The sequence below is a fragment of the Sinocyclocheilus anshuiensis genome, unplaced genomic scaffold, assembly GCF_001515605.1.
Source record: "Sinocyclocheilus anshuiensis isolate Anshui unplaced genomic scaffold, SAMN03320099.WGS_v1.1 scaffold1074, whole genome shotgun sequence".
Lineage (NCBI taxonomy): Eukaryota > Metazoa > Chordata > Actinopteri > Cypriniformes > Cyprinidae > Sinocyclocheilus > Sinocyclocheilus anshuiensis.
Genome location: NW_015539894.1, coordinates 497658 through 506223, shown reverse-complemented (window position 1 = coordinate 506223; position 8566 = coordinate 497658). Strand labels below are relative to the sequence as shown.

Sequence of the window (8566 nt, the reverse complement as noted above, 5' to 3'; positions counted from 1 at the left end):
CATGATGATCAACCGTGACTTGACTGAACTCAGGGAGATCAGCTGTGACTTGACCTGACTCAGGAAGATCAACTGTGACTAGACTCGACTCAGGAAGATCAGCTGTGACTTGACTGGGCTCATGAAGAACAGGTGTGACTTGACTTGCCTCACGAAGATCTGCTGTGAGTTGACTTGACTCAGGAGGATCAATGGTGACTTGACTGGACTCATGAAGGGCAGCTGTGACATAACGGGGTGCTGTTGTGTCCGCCATCTTGTGAGCGTGCTCCGCGGTCGCCGCCATTTTGTGAGCGTGCTCTAGTGTGGCCGCCATTTCGCGAATGGGCTCCGCTGTCGCCGCCATCATGTGAGCGCGCTCTGGTGCGGCCGCCATTTCACGAGCGGGTAGCATCACCAGATTAGCGATCAGTGAACTTGAATATCCCGGAGCTTGTGGTTGATTAAACTCAGCAGCCACCATTACAGGCACAGACGCGGTATCACGTTCTTCCTCCGCGATACCCACAGTCCACGTGGACCCTCGTGAATGAGTTTAGACTTTAGTGGCTGATTAATGCCCTCACAGAAAAAGTCTATCAACACACAATCCGGGAAATCAGAGTAATAAGCAATGTCTAGATACTCTTGAATATAACTCTCAAGCGATCGTGTGCCCTGCTCGAGAGCTAATAGCATTATAGCTGTGTCCATACCTGGCCAGAGTCCTTTAGAGAAGCTGCTGGATGCTTGTATGGCCGAGTATTCTGTTACGGGGCTGACAAGACGTGAGACGTGCGGATCCATGTGCAAGCTTTATTAAAAGCAGAGGAGGTCAGAAACACAGGCAGGGTCGAACAGTGGCAAACAGGTATATGGCGGGCAAGACACAGGAATAGTCCTAGGGCTAGCGTAGGTCGACGATCGGCGAACGGAATCACAAGGGCGAGACTAGAGGGATAAATCCAGGAAAACAGGCAAAGGTCAGAAACCGAGAAAACAGACAAGGCAAGACTAGGCTAAGCCAAGGCAGGGTAAACTGAACAGGCTCCGTAGTGTAGCTATCAAGACGCTGTCGCCTCTGGCTTGCTTAGTTGGGGACACTTCATTTCCAGCGATATCGTCGACTTGATTGCACAGATACTATTTAAACTGAACTGAGCTGGATTATGACATCACTGAATTCAATGATGAACTGCCTTTAACTGAAAACTGAGTGTTTACTATTGTCATTTTGCATTATTGACACACTATTTTCCTATTTAATACTGTGAAGTTGCTTTGACACAATCTGTATTGTTAAAAGCGCTATATAAATAAAGGTGACTTGACTTGACTTGCACTGTACATATACTATACAGTTCTGATTTTTTTCAGTATTTTTTTCTTTCATGTGTGCTTTGGTGTGCATAAATTTATCAATTATATGGACTCCTTATATCATTTGGTTCTTTGGTGTACTTTTTTTGGAAAGACATCTAAATTTATCTTGAAAAAAGCTTGCAGAAAATACAGATTTGTGAGAATCACCCTTCAATCTTTTGGTTTACTTTGCTGGATATAGCAAATTGCAAATTTAATTAACGTGTTAAACAAGATAAATAGTGTATTTTTAATTTCATGAAGTGTGCAATTAATCGCAGTTAATCACAGATAAAGGGTGTGATTAATCCGATTAAAAAAATTGAATCTATTGACAGCCCTAATACTGTATATATATATATATATATATATATATTAGGGCTTGAGCACCACTTGGCATCTATCTGTACATGTGCCTGGTCTCTGTGAGTCTCTGTGTCCAGGACAGTCCTCTCTACGTGGGACAAGGTCGCAGTCTCTCCCTGTTCTGTCTGGATCATCAGGGGGCGTATTACAGAAACTTCCTATCTTAGGTCTTAACTTAAGGTATGATTATTTTACAAATTCGTATTATAGAAGCAAATCTTAAATTGATTTAGGATTCTTATCTTATCTTACAAAATCTTATCTTATGTCTAGTTAGGAAAACTTAAATCGCTCCATCGAGTTCGATAATCAACTGTCAGGTCTGATACCAACCAACCAACTACACGCAAGCGGTTGCTGAGGTATATTAAATCAAAATGGAGAAACAACGGCATGCTTTTAACTTGCAGAATGACTGGTATTTTTTTAAATAAAATTGTATGTCTAACTATTTTAAGCACCATGGTCCTGTGAGGCACAAAATTTAATTCCCTTGTATGTCTCTACATATTGTATAGCGGAATTACAAAAAAGCTCACTTGAACTTGAACTAATTGCAAAATGATATGTCACGGGAGTCTGTAATTATTTACGAGTGTTTTATTTTTTGTCGAGTTAGGTGGCTTGTGTAATACCCTTTTCCTATCTGTAGTTAAGATAAGATTATGCACTTAGGAAATGTTCTGTAATACCTTTTATCCTACATGGTGCCCTAACTGAAATTGTTACCTAAAAGGACCTTTTACCTTTTCTTTTCTGTGCCGTCATGACATAGCTTGTTATTTAATGTTCTTATGTGTATTCATACCATTTGCTGTTAGTAAATGTTTTAAAGACATGTTTTTTCAGACCAGTCAATGACTTCCATTGATTGACTCACTATGTATACCGTTGATGCATGGTGTCCACTACAGTGGACAGATATGTAACTTCCTCAAAATAAAATATATTGAGAAAAAAAGTTAATGGCATGATGTTTCACTTGTTTCGAAGTAAAACCAAACATTAAAAAAAATATTACTTTGTGATATAATAATTCATGCATCAAAGGGATATATATAACACAGTCTGCCTCCCCTGGCATTGATTTATATCTAAGCCAGAACAGACCACGAAGTCTTCGGTCCTAATTTGTAAGTATTTTAAAGTGCTTATAATTTAGATCCGATTTGACTTACCTAACCTGAGAATTATAAAAATAATGTGTTTAAATATGCACCATAAAACAACATAGCGCATGACATCACTCATCCATGTATTTTTAGGTTGTTCATGTGTCCTGTTCTCATTCTCATGACACAGGTTTATCAGAAACAAATAGTTTTGTCAGTTTTCCTGCAGGAGGCGCTGGAGGCTTCGATTACTGTACTGAAACAGGATCTGGAAATGACCTCATCAAACAAACATGTGAAAGTGAAACTGTCAAACGTATCTGATACTGAGTAGGGTTGGTAAACACTGGGCAATGGGAGCAATTGAAAACGTAACTTTCTCTTTATCTGAAATAACCTTCATGTGCCATTCCTTTGAAATTGAAAGAATAAGGGACGCCATTTCTGGGCAAATGTTTACACTGGATATTTAAAGAGCCGTATATTTTTCGGTAAGTTCAGAACATATTCTACATGTAACCATATAGTAATAAAAATGAGCTGCTATTTTGTTCGTTTTTTTTTTAAATTTTGTTTGATTTTTTTGTTTTTGGAATTCCTTGTATGGTATTTCAAACACAGACCATTACATTTCAGCAACATAACAGCTCTGACAAAAATGGCAGAAACAACAACAATTAAAGTAATCAGAAAAAATACTGATGAACAGTATTTATGATTGTTGATCCTGCTTGATAAACGAGAGAGAACTTGGTTGTACTGTTGCGCCCTTACTAAAATAACTGCCACTTTTAACTGTGATGCATGTGTGATAAACAGCAGAGCTGCTAGCCACTGCAGTTCAGTTTACCTCCAAAATGTTTTGTTTTCGAGTTTTCATGAGGAGAGAGAGAAGGACACTGGCTCTAAAATGAGTTCTCCGTCTTCTGAATCAAGCTGTGATCAACCCATGAAGAACCTACCCTTTGCTTTTACTGATGCAACACTGACTGACCCCAGGTAAGATACTAGCCATTACTGCATTAGCCAGATTCTTTTTTTCAAAGTAGTGATGCACCATAATATTTTTTACTGAAATACCAAAACTGAATTCATTTAGTGAAAACTGAAACTGAATCTATTAGTTTTAATCAATTAATTAATCAAATTTATTTAAACAATGCTCAAATATAAACAAATAAAGTTGTAAACCAATAAAATGCACATTAAACAGTTTTATATAAACTTCTTAATAATATAATGATTTTCCTACTCCAATTCATTGTTGAAATGTAAACATTTAAAGATTACTGTACTGTACTGTACTGTACTTCTTTTGAATTCATGAAAGATTTATGCAAAATAATGAAGACATCACTAACAAGTTAAGAATATAGTTAATATGTAATACAGTGCGTATATTTATCAAAATGCTCCTCTCTAAGTTTTTTCTTTCGTAGCTAAATAATGACATTGAATGTCTTTCCTGAGGTAAATGTAACATTATTGTTTACAACCTGTTTTATTGACATCTTTTCTTGTTTGAAACACTGACTGACGCATGCATGTGCATTCCTCTGCACATAAACAACGCATACGCTGCGCCTTGTTTACGAGCAGAGGAATGCGCACACGCGTCATGGTACTCTCGATAATGACTTAAAGGAGAAGAATTGTTGAATAAAGTCGTTATTTTTATTTTCTTTGTGCACAACATTTTCTGATGTCACATGGACTGTTTTACCGATGTCCTTACTGCATTTCTCGGTCTGGGAAAATTTCAGTTGGGTTGCTGTCTATGCAGAGTCAGAAAGCTCTCGGATTGCATCAGAAATATCTTAATTTGTGTTCCAAAGATGAATGAAGGTCTTACGGGTTTGGAATGACATGAGGGTGAGCAATTAATGACAGAATTTTCATTTTTGGTGAACTATCCCTTTAAGGCATGTTTGAAAACTACAGGTATGTGTGTAAGAGCAGGGTTGGAACTAAACTCTATGACTGTGGCCCTCCAGTATACAGTGGCCTATATTGTAGCACAGGAGTCTCAGAAGCGGAATCCATGTGCAGCTTTATTAATGTGATATGTTGTGTTCAGTATGTTACAGGGCTCTTTCAGTGTGTGCGCTAGTGTGAGAAGCACACGTGAGACAGAGAGAAAATAAAAAAGAAGCATCCGTTCAAGCTGTAGAATTGAGTTCTTAAGCGTTCAATCAGTTTAAACATAACATTGGTGACAAGGATGGCTGAGTTTATCTTACAGCCTCCAGCACCTTTTCTTTCCATGCCTGGTGAACCGCCTATTCTGTGGGTGAGTTGGTTTGATGGTTTCACAGTATATCTCGAGGCCTACAATGACTACAATGACATGCTGGAGCAGAGAAAGATCGCCCTGCTTCTCCACTGTCTCTGGGCGAAGGGACAGAGAATATATCGTGCTCTCGGGCATGCTGAAACTTACGAGGAAATGGTCGCTCCAGTTCAGTTTTCCAGTGCAGCTTGCACAGCTGCAAGGAAGCTGTATGAGTTCATTTTTCTGCAATAACTGTGGCTCTAGCTCAGACAACTCAAGGGCCCAAAATTGTCCTGCATGGGGAAAGACATGCAGGAATTGCCTTTTCTAAAGTATGCCGATCAGCCCCTTCAACGCAAGCATCACAGAAGCGATACCTGCCTGTCTCTAATAACTGCACTGAAAGCAGAAATGTATCAGCGAGCCAAACAGCTTTTAGAGCATGACCCCATGACCACAGCTTTTTGACCCCATGTTAACAAGACTCTGCACCTATATACACTCAGGACGGACAGCGCGAGTGCCAGAGGAGTTAGTGCCGTTTGCAAGGATGCGGAATGAGCTGACATGTTGGGGTGATGTTTGTATTTCCAGGGGTCTTTGTACAGTAGTGCCAAGCAGCCTGTGTGCACGTGTCCTTTCAATGGCACATGAAGGACACTTGGGCATTGTAAAATTTAAGCAGAAATGCCGGGACCTGGTTTGACAAAATTAACACTACTGGTCAGGGACTGTGAACCGTGTCTCCTCAGTGGAAAGACTGGACAACCAGCCCCAACCCCTTTGCAGCCAGTCCCATGGCCTTGGGCACCTACAGCTAAGCAACTGTGGGGAAATTCATGGCCATGGAGTTCCATTCTACATAAATGTCCCGAGGTTGTGCCGGCAAGGATGGTTACTTCACAGAATATCTCGCAGATACTGGACAATCTATTTGCTCATTGGGGCATGCCCCATGCCATAACTACTGACAACAGGCCCCAGTTAATTTCCGCAGAATTCTTAACCTTTCTCAGCAAATGGTTTTCATTTCCTTAAAAAAGCAAAATGTGACCCTGCACCACAAAACCAGTCATAAGGGTCAATATTTGGCCGGGATACAACTATTTGAAAATCTGGAATCTGAGGGTGCAAAAAAACCAAAATATTGATAAAATCATCTTTAAAGTTGTCCAAATGAAGTTCTTAGCAATGCATATTACTAATCAAAAATTAAGTTGTGATATATTTACGGTAGGAAATTTACAAAATATCTTCATGGAACATGATCTTTACTTAATATCCTAATGATTTTTGGCATAAAAGAAAAATCAATAATTTTGACCCATACAATGTATTTTTGGCTATTGCTACAAATATACCCCAGCGACTTAAGACTGCTTTTGTGCTCCAGGGTCACAAATGACAGTGGGGGCGGTACTGCGTTGGGCAAGTAATGTATTCTGTGTACAACCGAACACCGGGTAATAGATAGATAGATAGATATTGCAATTAATCAATTAATTTAAAAAAAATCATGTGCTGGTGTGACCAGTGGAAGAATAAGTCTAGAACCCTGTGGCTGTAACTACAAACCAGGGGTGAATGAAACTTTGATAACAGACACAAGGTCAGGCATACTAACATCAAGGCACTGAACTGGGTGTGAGTCCGCAGACCTTACCGTAGCAGCAAAATGGCATCGCCAGTTACAGTCCACTATGTTCCTGTTAAAGACAAGGGCGACACATGGGCCTGAGCATTTGATATTACTGTCATAAAATCAGTACAGCTTCTTGAGGTGGCAAATTATGAATTTGTTACTATAGCTACAGAAGAAGGACATGAATATCACTGAATGGTTTGAAGTTGGATCTGTTCCTCACAGGTTTTGTAAATATATTGTTGTGTAAATAAATGTTCCTTATGCCAGCTTAATCAAGTGAGTTCTTTAATGGACTTTAAAATTGAAAAAAATGTTCATAGGTTTCTTAAGTCATGTTATATATGTACTATAATATACAGTGGGTACGGAAAGTATTCAGACCCCCTTAAATTTTTCACTCTTTGTTATATTGCAGCCATTTGCTAAAATCATTTAAGTTAATTTTTTTTCCTCATTAATGTACACACAGCACCCCATACTGACAGAAAAACACAGAATCGTTGACATTTTTGCAGATTTATTAAAAAAGAAAAACTGAAATATCACATGGTCCTAAGTATTCAGACCCTTTACTTTGCGTACCCACTGTATATAATTAAAATGAAAGTAAATGTTTAGGCTAGGTATCAATTTTAAATTAAATATTAATGAACAGTACAGTAGATATAGAAATGAACTGGAACTGGCCCAAGTGCATTTTGCTGTCTGGGAAAGTTTCACACGGATACCAAAGATTTGGATTACAGCACACAAATAAAATACTTTTATGATCATTGTTTTGTATGTTTGTGTATGGCAGCATATTTTCTTTCATTCTGTTGTTTTATGTATGCATGTATGGATGCATGTACCCCAGAGCTCCTGGAAACCACAACAAATTATTTGTGTGTTTGTGCATTCCTGGCAAATTCCTGATTCTGTTTTGTCCATTGTCACTATCAGCAGGTGGAAGAGGCTGAGATCAGAGTCTCCAGAACCCAGTGGTGTGTCTGTGAAGAGTAATGCATCTATGATGTATCCCCCTGCACTCTGTGAGGCAACAGTGACCTCTGACCTCAGGTAAGACACTTGCCAGATGCTTTTTTTTTTTTTAATTGACTTGCACTGAATTCCAGAAGCCTGCAGTCGGTGGGTGAACAGTACCTCATATAGTAGCATCACAGAGAGGCACAAAAATCACTTTCTTGAACCTGCTCTTTCTGAATCTCGGAACTGTAATTTGGTCTGGATAAATGTGTCTTCTAAATAAATAAATGTAAAAGTATAGTGCATTCAAGCTATACATTAAGACAGGAATCAGTGCTTGAGATCAGAAATTGACAGCAGACAGCAGACAGGCCTAATATGCCATTGCCACTATCAGCAGGTGGAAGAGGCTGAGATCAGAGTCTCCAGAACCCAGTGGTGTGTCTGTGAAGAGTAATGCATCTATGATGTATCCCCCTGCACTCCGTGAGGCAACAGTGACCTCTGACCTCAGGTATGACACTAGATGTTTTTTGCATTTGTCAGATTATTTTATACAAACGGCTTATTGTGTATTCCAGCAACCTACACACACACACACAAATCACTTTCCTGACCCTTCACTGTTCCTCGCTATTGAATGAATACCAGATCAGTATCATTAGGGGACATAAATCAGGTTTGGCAGGATATACCCAAAATAACAAGCTGTGTGTCTGTGTAGAGAAACAGTGATGAATTCAATGATGCAGTGACCTCTGACCCACCGTTAGCATAAGCATTTACTTCCTAATTTACTGTAGTACATCCCAGATGAATAATAATTTAAGAAATTCAATGAAATAACACTAAATGTGCTACAAA

The 8566-nt window shown here is 39.1% G+C and overlaps 1 long non-coding RNA gene across 2 annotated transcripts; it reads left to right on the top strand.

Moving 5' to 3' along the window:
- Positions 1–3698: 3698 nt before the first annotated feature.
- On the top strand, positions 3699–8210 carry LOC107685887 (uncharacterized). 2 transcript variants are annotated; one of them, XR_001634003.1, is made up of 3 exons: positions 3699–3818; positions 7682–7795; positions 8100–8210. It is a non-coding gene; the product is annotated as an uncharacterized LOC107685887 (long non-coding RNA). The 2 variants fall into 2 exon arrangements; XR_001634002.1 differs by having other exon boundaries at positions 7679–7795.
- Positions 8211–8566: the final 356 nt, after the last annotated feature.